The 17,056-nt window shown below is 35.2% G+C and overlaps 1 protein-coding gene across 10 annotated transcripts in view; it reads left to right on the top strand.

The window, feature by feature from the left end:
- The window catches only part of STAU2 (staufen double-stranded RNA binding protein 2), a 454,831-nt gene that overhangs the window by 197,916 nt on the left and 239,859 nt on the right, over positions 1 to 17,056 (top strand). The gene's annotated exons all lie outside the window — the stretch shown is intronic.

Here is a 17,056-nt window from a genome sequence, read left to right as displayed (position 1 = left end):
TTATATACTCTATTACAATTACATCATTACAGCACTGTGCATGTGTGAACTTAGAGAACCATTACATTACCATGCTAAGTCCTAAGTATATATAAACTAGATAACCATTGTCTCATCAATTCCTCTGAGTTAACATCTGAGTTAACACCTTGTTTCAAGTATACTTCTTTCAAGTATACTTTTCCAGAGTTCTGGTTCTCTACACAATGGTCTCTTGGTTCCCTTCACTTCATTCAACATCAGTTTATGGAAGTCTGTCCAGGTTTTTCTGAAGTTCACCTGTTCATCATTTCTTATAAAACAGTAGAATTTTTAATACATTTATATATCACAACTTGTTAAGTCATTCCTCAACTTTCAAGTCTTTGCTACCATAGAAAAAGAGCTATAAATATTTTTATACATGTAGATTCTTTTCACTTTTTTATGCTCTCTTTGGTGTGTAGACCTAGAAATATCATTGCTGGATCAAAGTGTAATGCACAGTTTTGTAGTCCGTTGGTCATAATTCCAGATTGCTCTGCAGAATGGTTGGATCAATTCACAACTCCAATGCATACTGTCTGACCAAGCAACAACTAGTTCTGTATTCCAAAGAAATAAAGAACAAAAAGGAAAAGAACATATATGTACAAAATATTTATAGCAGCTCTTTTATTTGTTTTCCTTTAGAATTTTTGCACTAATACTTTATTTGTTCCAATTATATCTAAAGATAGTTATTGAATTCCAGATTTTTCTCTCTCCCTCCCTTTTCTCCAGAATTCCAGTTTTCCCATATGTTCTCCAATACTTATCATTTTCATTTTTTTCATACTAGTTAGTATGATTAAGTGTGGGCTGATACCTCAGAAGTTTTAATTTGCATTTCTCTAATCAAGAATCATTTAGAGTATTTTTATATGACTACAGTTTGATCTCTTTATCTGAAAATTGCCTATTCATATACTTAAATTATTTATCAATTCAGAAATGATTTGTATTCTTATAAATTTAATTCATTTCTTTATATAATTGAGAAATGAGGCTTTTTTCAGAAACATTTGCTGTAAAAATAGCTTTCCAATTTTCTAGCAGCTCTTTCAGTAGGAATCTAAGGGATGTCCTTCAATTGGGAATGGAAGAACAAGTTATTTATATGACTATGATGAAATACGGTTATACTAGAAAAAATAAGTAGGATGCTCTCAGAAAAATTTTGAAAGTCTTGCATGAATCAATGTGAAGTGAAATGAGCAGAACTGGGAGGACATTATTACACAGTAACAATAATATTATATGATGATCTACTGTGAATAACTTAGCTATTCTTAGCAATACAATGATCTAAGATATTCTAAAAGATTTATGACGAAACATGCTGTCCATGTCCAGAGAAAAAGCTGGTGGAGCTTGAATACAAATTGAAGATACTTTTTCTTAATTTTTCTTGTGTTTTTTGTCAGTTTTCTTTCCCATCATAAATGTACATGTATAACCTAAATCAAATTGCTTGCCTTCTCAGTGAGGGGCAGAGCAGAGGGAGGATAGTAATCTAGAACTTAAAATTTGAAAAAAGAATGTTTAAATATAGGAATGAAGTAAATACAGGAAAAAAGGAATAGGAAAGACAGACTCTTCTCAAGAAGCTCACAATCTAATGGGGTAGACAACATGCAAATAGTACAATAAGGTATAGACAATAAAAACTGGATATAATCTCAGAAGGAAGGCCCTGAGATTAAAGAATGGGAAAGGTTTCTTACAAAAGATAGGACTTTGCTGAGAATTGAAGGAAGCCAGGGAAACCAGGAATTACATATGAGGAGAAGCAGCATTGTAGGCTTGGGGAACAGCCTGTATGTTGTTAGATATGAAAAACAATGAAGGCAGTGTCACCGAATCATGGATCATGTGGAGAGCATTAAGATTTAAGAAGATAGAAAGGTAGGAATGAGTTAAGTTATGAAGGATTTTAAAAGCCACTGAAAGGATTTTATATTTGTTTCTGGAGATAATAGGAAACTAAGAGGGAGCCAGAAATAGAGATTATTGAATAAGGGGATGACATTGTCAGAACTGCACTTCAGGAAGATAAATTTGACAGCTGAGTGAAGGATGGCCTAGAGAAAGGAGACCAGCCAGTGTAATTTAGGCATAAGGTGATTAGGATTTGTACCAGGGTGATGCCAGTATCAGAGGAGAGAAGGAGACATATGTGAGGGAACTTTTGAAGGTAGAAGCAGTAGGCCTGGGCAAACTATTAGATGGGGAGAGAAAGTGAAGGTGAGAGAAAATTAGAAATCCAGCATAATGCCTAGATTGAGAATATGAGTGACTGGAGGGTGATGGTACCCTAGAGAGTAATATGGAAGAGTAGGGGGGATAAGGGTAAGATTTTGGGGCAAAAATAATGACATGTTGAGTTTAAGTTTTTCTGTACTGTCAAATAATTGGTGTTTGGAGATACAATATTGGAGATCAGGAGAGAGATTAGGACTTGACAAATCATTGACTTAGAAATGATAATTGAATCCATTGAATAGAATTCATCATCCATGAATGACATCCATCAATGATAATTGAATTAGAGTTGATCAGCTCCTGAAACAAAATAGTATAGAAGAAATTCCTTTGATTTTTTTTTTTTTTTGCTAACAAGAAATTAGAAGTTATCATTTACTAGTTTTGGTTATTACAACTTACATGATCATTATATATATTCAGACAGATCATCATGAAAATATTTTCACCTGTTGGACTAATAGCTGTTAAAAAGAATGATGAAATAAAGAGATATCTGAAGAACTTTACAACAGAAGTGTCTAAACTATGTACACTTTGCCATTCAGTGACTTCATTATGAAGGTCTCACTGGGGAAAATATGTAAAATATACCAAAAAAAGATCTGGCTCATGATCAACAGAGACCAAAGACAACTAGAAGTCCAAGGATATCATTAATAATTCTTTTAGGAAGAGAAATGGTAAGCATTGGACATGATAATCCTTAACTGTATGTGTGTATATATAATACATATTTAAAACAGAAAATGTCCAGTTGATATGTGAGAATTATTTCAAAATAAAATAGCTGTACACAATTAGATAAGTGAATACTGAGCAAAAGACAAAATGAATAAGCAAATTAGAGGAAAACATAATGATGAGGATGTTATGTATCGACATATATTATAAACCTGTAGCAATTATGATTTGAATTATTTAAGCAAGGTTTTGATGTTTTAAAAAAAAGGCAAATCATTGTCTTTCATTATTACCAAGAAGAATGTAGCTAATGCAAAACATTCTCCAAAGTGAGGGGGTTGAAGCCCCAATTCAATCAGCAAATTCCCAATGATTTTACTAAGTTAAAAAAAAGTAAGAAGCTAAAAAACATCGGATTAAGCTCATTTACAAACCATTATGAAGGGGAATGTTGGAAGATTGCAGACTTGTAGAGAAGTTAGAGAAAGCTCCAGATATGCCATATTATCCTTAATTAAGAAACCCCTTTACTACATACCTGACAAGCAATCATTCAGTATCTTCTCAAAATCCTCAGGTGAGGGAAAGCTCACTATCTCTTGGGGGGGAAAATCAGTTCCACTTTTGAAGAACTTAATTCTCAGGGAGTTTTTCCATTACATTGAACTTAAGTTTGCCTCTTCTTAATTTCAAACCATTGTGCCTAGTTCTGCTCTCTGAGACCAAGAAAACCAATTAACTCTGACTCTTCCACACATGACAGATACTTGAAAACAGCTGCCTAATCTCTGATTAACAAATCTTATGGTGTAAACTCAAGTATCTTCACTCTTTTGATTATTCTTCTACAGACACTTTCCATCTTTTGGATAGCTTCCCCAAAGTATGGATCCCAGACTGAACACAGTACCCTAGACATCTTCCTGGGGCAGATTTAAGAGGAATTATTTACTGACAATGAACAAAGCATCTTTAGCTTAATGTTACCCAAGGTGGCATTAACTTTCTTATGAGACATGCCATATAGACAATGCTTCTAGATAACTAAAGTTCCTAGATATTTTTCAGATTAATTGCTCATTTTATTCTTGTGAAATTAATTTATTGAAATCAATACTCTACCTTATCTCTACCAAATATTTTATTAGATTTGTTCAACTAAATATAGTCATACTAGGGGGCATTTGAGAATGAAAAAAAAACAAATAGAATGACATAAAGATTATCATATTTCACTTTTCACTTTCAAGGACACTTGGATCCTAACACCATAGTCATGAATATGTTTATATGGAGGGAACCAGCCAGATTGGGCCAAGTATATATAATGCAGAGCCATGCTGGTAGCAACTCAGTTTGTAAGAGCACTGAGAGACAGATAATAAAGGTATTTAAATAAAGAAAAGCTATCAAAGACATGAAACAAATCTTAAGCCAAAATATTAATACTGAAAATATGTCAGTAACTATCAATCTATGTCCCTATTCTTCCATCTATACAAAATTTTTGAAAATCATTTATACACAAATTAAGGGCATCCTTAATGAGTATGTATTAGCAAAAAGGAATTTTTTGTAAGTGACACTTAACAATGGATCCATCTTTACCATTTCACAATTACCTGCAAGATGTAGAGAATGTAATAATTCACCATTTTTATTCTTTTGATTTATTACAACAAAACACTGCCTTTAAAGTTACTTCCATTTACACATCAAAAGTATTAAAATGTTTTTTGGCATATTATAACAACAGAAATAACTCTGGTTAATAACCTGCTAAGCATTAGACAAGGCATAAAATAGAAGATATATGCTTACAAGATGATTGATGCTAGAATGGAGGAGATCCAGGACACAATTCAGGTCTATATTGAGTTCCCTAAATTTATTGAAATACTCCAGGTGCTTCTATTTATAGATGACATTGTGCAGGTGGCATCAAGCCCAAGAACACCATAGAGTCTTTTTGACTCTTATCTAGAATCACTCAAAGGAATTTGGTCTGACCATCCATTCAGAAAGAACAAATAGATGAATAATAACTAATGCCCAGATTTTAATGTATATTTGATTAGATAACCTGTAGTGTTTATTTATTAGTATCTACATAGAGATGAAAATAATATACATGGACAATGAGTTGGATTCAGAGTTAAAATTGAATGAAGAAGGTAGTGGCAATCTTTGGCAAATTTAAAAATTTATTTACTGACTTCATATTTACTATGAAAGGAAACAGGCATTTATTAGGCACATACTGTGTGCCAGTCACCATGGTGAGTGTTTTTACAAACGTCTCATTTGATGCTCATAACAACTCTGTGAGGTAAGTGCTATTTTTATCCTCATTTTACAGTTGAGGAAAAGGCATCAGTCAGAAGTTTAGTAAATTGCCCAGTGTCACCCAATTAATAAATGTTTAAGACTGGATTTGAACTCAGGTCTTCCTGATTCCAGGCCCAGTAATCTCTATCCACTGTGCCATTATTCTGTCTTTCAGCTTCCTGAATGCCAAGGCCAATCTTTTTAATACTGTTCTTCTACTGTTTGTCATATGGCAACAGCATCCCAAGGCATGAACTACTTCTGTCTCCATTTGTTACACTTATAGTCATTCAGGCTTTCAAGACTTCAGACAGGATATTTTTATTTACTTAGTAAAGGACAGAGTGAAGACCAAGAGTATCCAGAGACCCCTCAAATCAGCTGCTACCTTCTTCCCAAAAGTCTTTGGCAGGATTAATAGTTCCATTTGTGGTGAATTCTCGGTGAGAGAGAAAGATTTGAGGTTCATCTCTTCATGCTGGTGTTCTCTCACCATGTAACTGGCAGCTCTCCTTTGCTTAAGGAATTCATCCATAGCTTGTTATAGGATTGCTTCTCTGCTGGCTTCTTCTTTTTTCCATATGCCTGACAAACTGCTCCACCCCCACCCCATACCGACTTCTCTGTTCACTGCTCCCCTGCAATTGGTGCTAGTTAACTCCAATGCAATCCAGTCCAAAAAGCACTAATTAACTTTGGGGGTTAGTTTTTGAGCAGGGGCCCATGGAGAGATTACACTAGAGCCTTAGCTGCCAGTTTTACAACTCTTTCATGCCTCTGGGGCTGGAATGGCAACAGGCTATTTAACACTTTCTGATTTCTGAACATCTGGATCCCACAGCAAGAGACCCTTTATGCCAAAGGTCTCCTCTGGTGGCTTAGGAAATGCTTCTTTCTGGATTGTTCTAGTGAGTTTCTGTTTTCCACTCCTGGGTTTGCATAATGTCTGGACTAGCTCTCTGAAGGATCTCAATACCAGCCCAAGTCCTTGGTCTTAGAAAGGGAGTGAAGAGGGGGGATTCACGTGGATTGTCAAATATGGAGTCCGTTTATTCCAAATTCTCTCAGTCTTATCTACCCTAATATCTTTATATAACCATAGCATACTGTGCATGTACTATGTACTGCGCCTGAGGGACCACATAAACGACTTGCTATTGTAGGTAGATGACTTTTTGCCACTTGGTATCAATTAATTACAACATAGGTTCTCACTGCTCAACTTCTCAGGAAGACCAAGAGCCCTTAAGGGAGATGGGAAGCTGAACCAGACATTGTTAGCAGGATTCCTTTTACTACCTGTAGCTCTTTATAGCTTTGTTCTTGATGAGTCTATCCTATTACTTTCTTCTTTTGCTAGTATCTGTGCTTCATGCTTCCTATTCTGTCATTATTTACTAATTAGTCGTTGAAGGGTTCAGAAGGATGCTCTCATTTTCTCTTACTTTTTTTTAATTCGAAACTTAAACTACAACTAAAATGAGCATTTTCATAATACAATAAAATTGAAGGACTATATCCAAGATGGTAGATCTCTGATACACACAACTTGCTTTTATTTTAAAATATATGATAAATTTGTCCTATAACTTCAAAAACTGGCCTGCTTGTCTGTACTTCTTTCTGACCTTTCTGTTTTATTTTCTCTTCATTTTTAATAAGTTGTCTCAATAATTTCTTTCCTTTTCATCCATCCCCCTTCCCTTCCCCCCTCCCTTCTTCCCCCCTCCCTTCCCTTCCCTCTTCCCTTCCCTTCCCTTCCCTCTTCCCTTCCTTCCTTCCTTCCTTCCTTCCTTCCTTCCTTCCTTCCTTCCTTCCTTCCTTCCTTCCTTCCTTCCTTCCTTCCTTCCTTCCTTCCTTCCTTCCTTCCTTCCTTCCTTCCTTCCTTCCTTCCTTCCTTCCTTCCTTCCTTCCTTCCTTCCTTCCTTCCTTCCTTCCTTCCTTCCTTCCTTCCTTCCTTCCTTCCTTCCTTCCTTCCTTCCTTCCTTCCTTCCTTCCTTCCTTCCTTCCTCGTTCTACACTGGGGGAAAAAAAAGAAAAACAAAGCCTTTATGACACATGTAGACATGCAAACAAAATAAATTTTCACATTACCAAAATATGTTTTTCATGTTATATTTTGAGTCTACCTCCTCTTTGTCAGGAGCTACTTATGCTACATCATCTGTCTTTTTAAATCATGGGTAGCTTTTACATTGTCCCCAAGTTTTTCAGTTTAAAAAATTTCATATTGTCATTTATAAATTATTTGCCTGGTTCTGCTCATTTCACTATACATCAATTTACACAGGTCTTCCCCAGGTGGCTCTGAAATTGCTTCTTTATTTATTTATTATGGCATGATAATTTTTTATACATTCATATACCATAATTTGTATTGGCATTCACCAATAGTATATAATCCATCTAATTTTCACTTCATTGCTACTATAATTTTGTGAATATACATTCTTTTTCATCTTTCCTTGATCTATTTGGAGGTATTAGAGAAATAATAGTGTAGTTAGGTCAGAGGATATGCATAGTTGTGGGTGTCATTCCAAATTTCTTTCCTGAATGGCTGGATCTATTCATAGCCCCCGAAATAATGCGTCATTGTATTTATTTTTCTGTAACTTCTTCAACAATTATCATTTTCCTTTTTTTTTTTTTTTTTTGTCATTTTTATTACTCTGACCTCTGACAGATTTGAAATAGAACCTCAGAATTACTTTAATTTGAATTTAATTATTAGTCATTTGGGGCATTTTTTTTTTTTCTTATGCTTGGTGATAGCTTGGGATTCTATCTTAGAAAACAACCTATGTTCTTTGACATAGAATGGTTGTCATTATAAATTTGAATAAGTTTTTTTTTTTAAAATTACTTATTTGAGTCATACTTTTTCCCCTATTTACAGATTGAAAGGTGATTTCTTCTTTTCATTTCTCCTCTGCTCCCTCCTTATCTTCTTTCAGGGCAAGGTCATTGGGTTTACCCCTAAATACTGCTCTGTACATTTTTACTGCTATATGATTGGAATGCTTCACAATTATGCTAAGTGTTTCTGGCAGCTTTTTTGTGCAGTTCTGCATGGGATAAAGGGCTTATTGCCAATTCTCTTTGGTTTTCTTTACTATTGTCCCTTCTGGTGCGGTATTAGAATTTTATTAGAATATTTAAAAAATCTGAGATCTACTCTTCTCTAGATTCTGGCTCACTACTATCTTCTGTCTTCAAGTCTTATTCATTTTCCATTGGGATTTCCCATCTCCATATGCTCTTAAATCCATTAAGTAAATTATCCAACTCTGTGCCTTAAATGAGAGAGGAGAGGGACAAAAGGAGGAACAAACATTTATATAGAATCTACTGTTTGCCACACACTGTGCTAAGTACTTTAAAAATATTATCTCATTTAAAAGACAGGTCCTCTTGGTGTTGTTAACTGTTTCAAAAAAGAACCGACCTGCACTAATGGACAAGATATTTGTATTTTCCCTTCTTATGTTTGTGTTTTCCTGCACTGTGAGTCCTAGGGGGAAATTTTTATATCTGTCTTCCATGTATGGTGATTGAGATCTTAGGTATAGAACTCTCTAAGATGCTGTACGATGTCAACACTCTAAACAAGGTCATAAAAAACTGATTCACATTATGAGCCTTTCCCAACTTTTTATGGTATTCCCATAAAAGAAGAAATGGAATCATTATAGTTGGTGGCCACATAACCCTTATCTGAGAGTAAGTACAGTAAATATAAGTATCCCCCATTTTAAAAATGAGGAAACAAAACTCAGAGAAGTTTAAATGACTTGCCCAAGTCAATAAGTATAACAAACTCAAAGCTCAGGTTTTCTGACTAATAGAAGGACCTTACGGGTCACAGAGTCCAACCTCCTCATTTTTCAGACAATGAAACTGAAGTCAGAGAGGGGAGATAACTAAACTTAAATCTGTAATGTTCTCGCCAAAATGTAATGTATTCTCTTGTTGGGTTTTCTTGGGGTCTCTGGGAGCAGCCGTCCTTTCAGTTCAGTATTCACCACAGGAATGTAGCCAGATGTTAAAGTCCAGATCCTTTATTGTCTCCTTGCCTGGGGCCCCCATTAGCTTTCTTCATGGCCTCTCTCTCTCCTTGGTTCTGAGAGCTTAAGCTCCTGCTGCCAGTCCTTTGTGTTCTCTGCCTCTGCCAGCTTCTTGAGGTCCTCCTGAATGTGACTTGGTTTCTGTGGAGAGGCAGGAGGACCACCACCATGGTCTCTGTCTTCCCTAGTTTCTGATTCTGGCTGAGTTTGAGCTTATGTGCTCTCTTATCAAAGGTGTGAATCTTGTAGAACTATAGTAAGTACTAAGTACATGTACTGAATTAGAGAACTGTTAAGCACCATGCTAAACAACCACTGTCTCTATCAATTCCACTGACTTAGCATTTTGTTTCAAGTTCTGGCCCATAACATATGTCCACACATATAGTTAAATTTGCACATATAGTCAACAGAGATGGGATTTGAACTCAGATTCTCTGATACAAATGGAATGTTCTTTTCACTAGATTGAACAGATTCCAAGTTATTCTTTCTATCACAACAACTCTGCTTCCCATTTGGGGAGAGAAACATATAACTGAAAAACTATTTGGAAAAGCAGACCCTGGGAAAGGAGTGTATTGGAACAGGGTTACCTTTCCTTATGCCTCACAAATCTGTGGTATGTTTGATTCAAATTGGGAAATAGACATTGAGAAAATGTGCAAAAAAGTATTTTCTCTTGATGTTTGGTAATCTATCTTGACACAAAAATGTCAAATTAATTAGCAATTGTTCAACTGTTAGCTTAGTAGGGAAAATATGTGTGCGTGTTTATGTATGTATATATGCATATATATGTGTATATATATGTGTGTGTGTGTGTGTGTGTGTGTGTGTGTGTGTGTATAAATTCTTTGGTAGAATAAGAATCTGCCATAAAGTTATATAGGATTTCCCCAGAAGTTACATAAAGAGTAGAATTCCACCAGTTCTTTGGGTTATATTCAGATGTTTCTGAGTGACTAGATTGGATCACAGAAGAGACATATTTAGAAGTCATTAGTGTTTTTTTTTTGCATTTGGATTCAGTATCATTCCATTCCTGATTAATTTATATTAGTAAAAAGAAATTTAGATGAGGTTAGTTCCTTTTTACAATATAGTAATGCCTCATTTATCCAGTATTATCAAGGAGTGAGATTTTCCACACTAATGAATTTGCTAAGTAATTGACATAGCCTTTTAAATGCCAAAACTTTGGGGGCTGGAATGGGGAACAGGACATCATATATCTCTTGAAATTTTGAAAAAAGGAACATGAATTTTGCCCTGATAACATACTGAACATATTATAATCATCCTTATTATTCTCAATTATCATATTATTCTGTGTTTACCTTAGGAGTGACTGTGCTATTTTGTATGTTATTATATAAATCATCAAGACTACTTTATGATAGCTGATTCTGAACTTGGGTGGTAGTGGTAAAAATAGAAAGAAGGGCATACCTAACTCTCAATAAATCCTGCTTCTACTATTGTAAAAGCCTCCTAACCACTCTTTCTACTTCTGCTCTCTCTCTTCTCTATTTCATCCTCCATGTTTCTCCTTGATTAATTTTATATATATTTGAACAGCCATTTTTCTACTCAAAATCTTTTAATGGTTTCCTTTTGTTCAGTTTCATTATTTTAATCTTTAAGAATTTTAACAATTAGCTACTACCTTATCTTCCTATCTTTAACTCCTTCCTTACTTTTCCATTCTTTTACTACTTTCCATTGCTTTCACCAAACTGGTTTCTTTCATCTTCTCCTATATACATCCTATATTCTCTCTCCTCAGTGTCTTTGCGGTAGGTTTTTACTAAGTGCTAAGTCTTAACAATTCTCTAGCTCAGGGTTCATATCTTTAGTTCACACCTTTAAAAGGAGCTAGTCATGTAGGAGTTCTCACAAGCCCCTAGAGTATCCACAAGCCCATTCTCTGAGAGGATAATAGAGGAGGGCAGTTGGGAAGGAAGCAGTCTGGATTGGGAAAGGACAAGACTTCGGGGGAGAACTTCAGGGAAGCTGGAGGAGATTCAGAGCCAGGATTCAGGAAGAAGAGAATTGGAGATTGTACCTTGGTGCTGGCTGGAGGCTCCAGAAGCCTCCCAAGAAATCTGCTCCCACAGAATGGGCTTGTGGGAACTCCTACAGCCAATGGACTAGCTCCTTTTAAAGGTGTGAACTAAAGGTGTGAACCCTGAGCTAGAGAATTGTTAAGTATGGACTTAGCACTAGTAAGAACCTATTATCTTTGTTCATATCTTTTTTTGTTTCTGGAATATACCCTCATTCACACATATTTCCCTGTTATAATTATGCCTTTCCTCTGATGTCCACATGCCATCTTCTATCCTCTCTGTCCCACTCATCAAGTGATCTTCATAGCTCCTGTAATACTTGGATTTCTGCTTTTTTGTTTTTATTAAGGAAAATGCTTCTTCAGTGAAAGCAAGGATTGTATTTTTTTTATTTAAGCTTTGTAACTTGTCCACTACTTACCATAGTACCCTGCACAGAGTATGTACTTAATAAATATTTGTTGAAACTAAAGTTGAATTTGTGAATTCTTACCAAATTATCTCTAACAATGAGTAGAAGCTACATCTGTTCTCTCATTTTTAGTAACGTGACATTCACAATTTTCAAGACAAATCCATTTCATATTCAGACAGCTTTACGTCACACCTTAACTCCCCTTTACTCTTAACTTTTCTACATACATTATCTTGAATTCTAAAATTACTCTTCTTTGATCCTCTCCTACTTCTTTCACTGGCTCATTTCATTCTCTCTAAACCTGCTTATTTAGCATCCTTACTATGACCTCTGGTCTTTTTGTCCCTCCCTGTTTTCCCAATATCTTGATACTGCACTTACCTTTCTTTTTTAACTCCCATCACTGTCTCAACCATATAATTAACCAGTTCAGCAAGGTACTATCCTCACCCTTGAATCTCCTAGCCTCTTGTCTTACCCCTGTTAACACCCTGCTAATTTTCAGACCTAGATCAGGTATGCTACCCACTGTCTGCTCTCACTCTTTAATTACAAAGCCCTACTGGATGGTAGTTCTATAACTGTTCTGACTGGGTCCACTAAAAATTCAGGGTTATCTAAGTTAAAGTTTAATATAAATGTAATACAAAGTCACTGGTATTTAAATGACATAGTGGGTAGAGTGCCAAGCCTAGAGTTAGGAAAACCCATCTTCCTGAGTTAAAATCAGGACTTAAGACATTTACTACTTGTGTGACCTTGGGCAAGTCATTCAACCCTGTTTGCCTGAGTTTCCTCATCTGTAAAATGAAGTGGAGAGGGAAATCGCAAACTACTCTAGTATCTTTGCCAAGGAAACCCCAGATGGGGTCACAAAGAGACAGACATGACTGGAAACAAAAAAACTGAATATGAAGTCTTTTTAAATTTTAAATTTAAAAAAATTTTTTAAACCAGCTTCCCAAGTTCAAGATAGAGGAGTAATAGCTAGATAGCATTTGATTTAGAAAGATTTAATTGTTTTAAGGCACTGCTATCAGTAAAAACCGACCATATGATATTGCAGCAAAAAAGCCTTTAAAATTACATTAATATCAGAGGGGTAGTATTGCCATTGAACTTGGTCTTGGTAAAGCCACACCTGAAGTTTAGTGTTTAATCTTGCCACTGCATTTTAAGAACAATATTGATAATATGGAGAGTTTCCAGAGAAGGATGACAAGGACAATGAAAGGCCTGAAGAACATACATGTGACTATTATTTGATTAAAAACTAGGGTTCAGAATAGAAGTCTATATAGGTAGGATGTATAGAGACAACAGCTATTCCAAATATATGTGGTTATCATTTGGATGCTATATTAAACTTGTTCTACCCTAAAGGGCAGAAGTATGAAGCAATGGGTAGGGACAATTTTATATCATATAAGAAAAAAAGTTCTTACTAATGACAGTTATCCACAAGTAGAACAGGCTGCTTCAAAAGACAATAGTTTCTTCTTCACTGGAAATCATTATATTGAGATTAGAAAATCACTTGTTGCAAAGGAAATCCTTGTTCAGGTATAAGGTAGACTAGATCCAGGATTCTTAATCTTTTTTTGTGTGTGTTATGGATCATTATGGAGGTCTGGAGAAGCCTATGGGTCCCTCCTTAGAATAATCCTTTTAATTTCATAAAGTAAAATAGAAAGGATTATCTTTAAAGTCCTTCACCTTCTGACTACTTTTACTCTTCAAGTCTTATTTTACCTTATTCCTCTTAAAGCAACTACTTACTGTATCCCAATTTAACGTACTATCTTCTACCTTCATGATATATAAGTATTGCCTTATGTTTCAGTTTATTTTCTCTTCAGCTCCATCTTATCAAAATCCTTTTTGTTCAAGGTTAAGCCTAGGTACTACCACCTTTTTGAAGTTCTCCCAAAGCTTAGTGTATTTTTTCCCTCCTGCACTTTTTTTTTGAGCCCTTTGGTTAGATTTCTTCTTTGCCTGATCACATTCTCTCATATTTTACTTCTCTTTGTACATGTTGTACTTTTTAATGGAACATAAGCTCCAAGAGAGCAGATAGTCTATCATTTAAAAAATCTTTGTTATCCCCAGAGACTAGTAGCCTACATTCTCCTAAGTGTCATTCCATTAAGATACCAAGACAAATTTTTTGTCAAATATAAATTACTAAAATTGAAATGCATTACAACTATATCATCAATCTGTTCACCTAGGTAAGTAACCTTATCCAAAAATGGAAAGGTGTTAAGTTAAGAACATGTCTTACTCTTAATCAAGTGCATACTGGGTTTAGGTGATCCAGGATAGTGTAAGTGAAAAGAGTATCTCTGACCAGAGTGCTTAGATTCAGATTCTTACTCTATAACTTAATTCCTATCCAGCGTTGGGCATTTTAAGAAAAGTGAGGGTAGATAAATAGGATAACTTTGAAAATTGCATGTTAAATTTATTATATTCTAAAACAGAAAAAAGAAATGCAAGCTGTAATAGAGGCTTAGAGGCACCTCCTCTCAGAGTGAAATATCACAAAGTAAAGCCTTGTGACAGTTGTTTTCCCTTGTTTTCAAAGATCCTTTTCACTTACTTTCTAACGTGTAGTTGTGTCTGGACAGCTGAGGTTGCCAGAATCCTGACTGCAGTTAAATGGGGCATTATTGTCTTGTGTTGGGGTGTGTTAGGTATTTAGGGAGGACTATTACCTCTAGAGTGTTGCCTGCCGAGCCCTTTTGAGGACTAGTTATCACTTCTTCCTGGCCTTCAACTCTCCCCTTTGGTCTAAGAAGCTATAGCTCGAGCAGTGGCCACACCCAGACGGGCTAAACCAGGTGGAGGCCTGAAACCTATTGGTGAGCGAGGGTGGTGTCTGTCCCAAGTATGCAAAGACTTCTGGTGGAATGAGTGAATGAGAACAGTTTGTTCCAATGGCCGTAAAGAAACAGGTATTGTGAAATACCTGGAGCCTGGCTGAACAGTGAAGCTACCAAAGTCATCCACTGTATCCCAAGCTATCACCAATTGTCTTGACTTTTGTCCTGCAGCTAGACTTTGAGGATTCTGGAAGAAAGAGTGAGACTGATGCTTCTGTGCAACTCTGCCTCACTCACATTCAATTCATGTATGAGTCAAGACATTACCCCATGAAGTCATTGGTCTTCTGAAAATGAAGGACAAACAACAACTGTCTTGCATTTAAAAACACATCTACACCATGTACATTGTAGTTATCTTTAACCTACATGTACATGCATTGCATACATACGTGGCATAGAAATGTATCTGGAAATTGTGAGAGGGTAGAATGTAGAGCCCTTTCTATAGGGATAATTTCTAGAAAATTCATCGGTAGTCAGAGAGCAGAAGTAATTCTTTCTTGAATTAATACAACTTTTAGTCTCTTCATGTTCCACTCTGATTTCTCATCACAGTATGGAGATGACCCATGAAATCTCAAAAGCCTGGTCAAAAGAATTTAAGTTGTGGAAATACTATCAAACTAGTCTAATCCCAGCAGAACCAGACATCAACTCAAAATCAGAAAATCATAGAACCACAGAACCTGAGACCTAGGAGGGACCTCAGAGGTATCTAGTTGAATCCAACACACACGCACACAAAAAATCTTTATAAAATTTATAATAATCCCCAGTCTCTGACTGAAGATCTTGAAGGAAGAGAAGTGCACCATGCCTCAAAGAAGCATATTCCACCTTAAAACAACTCCAATTTTTAGCAAGATTTTCCTGATTTTTAGCCTACATTGCTTTCTTTGCCTCTTCTACCCATTGCTCTTGATTCTAACCTTCTGAAGCTAAACAGAAGAAATACAATCTCTCCATACTGTAGCCTTTCAGATATTAGAAGAACCTCATTTAGAGAAGCTTAGCCTCTGGATGGTGAAATATTTGGTCATAGCAACTCATGACTATTGGGTATATTAGGGCATAGTTGGGTGGCAACTTACATCAATGGAAGCTGTATCAACAGCATTGAAAAAATAGATCCTTTAAAGTTAATTATTGTAAAGTTCCGAAAGCCTATCCTTTGGGCTTAATTTGAAAAAAATGGACAGAATGACAAGAGGGATAATATAATAGATTCGAAGCATAAAGTTTAGAAGCTGTGAGATTGTCTTTCTAGTACATTGTGATAGTTAGCACCATTTGTCACATTCAAGGAATAATTGCTCATCTTGACCCCCAAATTAATATACCATTTGACAAAAGATATGCCTCTCCCCCCTGCTCCCAATCTGTTTCAGTTTTGTCTTACTATTCCATGACTTTTAATTAGAAATGATTGCAGGATACTGGTCAGCCAGGTTTGATCAAGGTTTTTTGTTTTGATGATATGGATTGTGTATAACTTTGCTTTTTCAGGTATAAATTTTCTATTTGTTTTCTATATATATATTATATTTCATTTAATGAAACTATTGCTATCTAGTTCTTTTACTCCTTAGAAATTCATCCAGTTAATCTTTTTTACAAGCTTTTATTCTTGTACATGTACACTCTAACTAATCAATAATGTCCTGGAATTTAGCCACTGGATTAAATATAGTTCACATATTTAGGTTTTTATCAGATTTCATAGTGAAATTCCTTAGCTGAATTTTATTGACTATATGAAAATGTCACTTGTTACACAATCGTTTTTTTTTTTTAATTTGCTTTCATTGTTAAGATTTTATAATTTAGATTAGCTATTTATAACTTATTATTGGCAAAATTTGCCTTGTTCTAAAATATAATGTATTAAAATCTAAATGGACTTTAGTTAATCTTTATTTTTAGTACTTTAAACATATCAGAAACAATAGAATTTTGATAACAGAAATTGTGATTAAAATGATTTTTATTATTTAGTTTGTTTAAGTGCACACACATATATTTTAATAATGAAGAGAATATCACATTTTTGTTTTTAGATACTTGTCCAATTTTAATACAAATTGAATATTTGTTAGTATGGGAAGAATAAACAACTGAACTTATAGATTGTATTGAAATTTTACAGGTGAGGAAACTGAGGCACAGAGAGGTTAAGTGACATAAATCAAGTTAGTGACAAAGCCAAGATTGGAACTCAGAGTTCCTGAGTCCTATGCCAATGTTCAGAATACTAGATATGAGGGTCTGTTAATAAGAGGTGAATTTTAAGGAAGTATTTAAAGGCAGAGAAGATCC

The sequence above is a fragment of the Sminthopsis crassicaudata genome, chromosome 1, assembly GCF_048593235.1.
Source record: "Sminthopsis crassicaudata isolate SCR6 chromosome 1, ASM4859323v1, whole genome shotgun sequence".
Taxonomy (NCBI): domain Eukaryota; kingdom Metazoa; phylum Chordata; class Mammalia; order Dasyuromorphia; family Dasyuridae; genus Sminthopsis; species Sminthopsis crassicaudata.
Note: the sequence above shows the minus strand (reverse complement) of the source record. Positions and strands in the feature narration are given on the sequence as shown.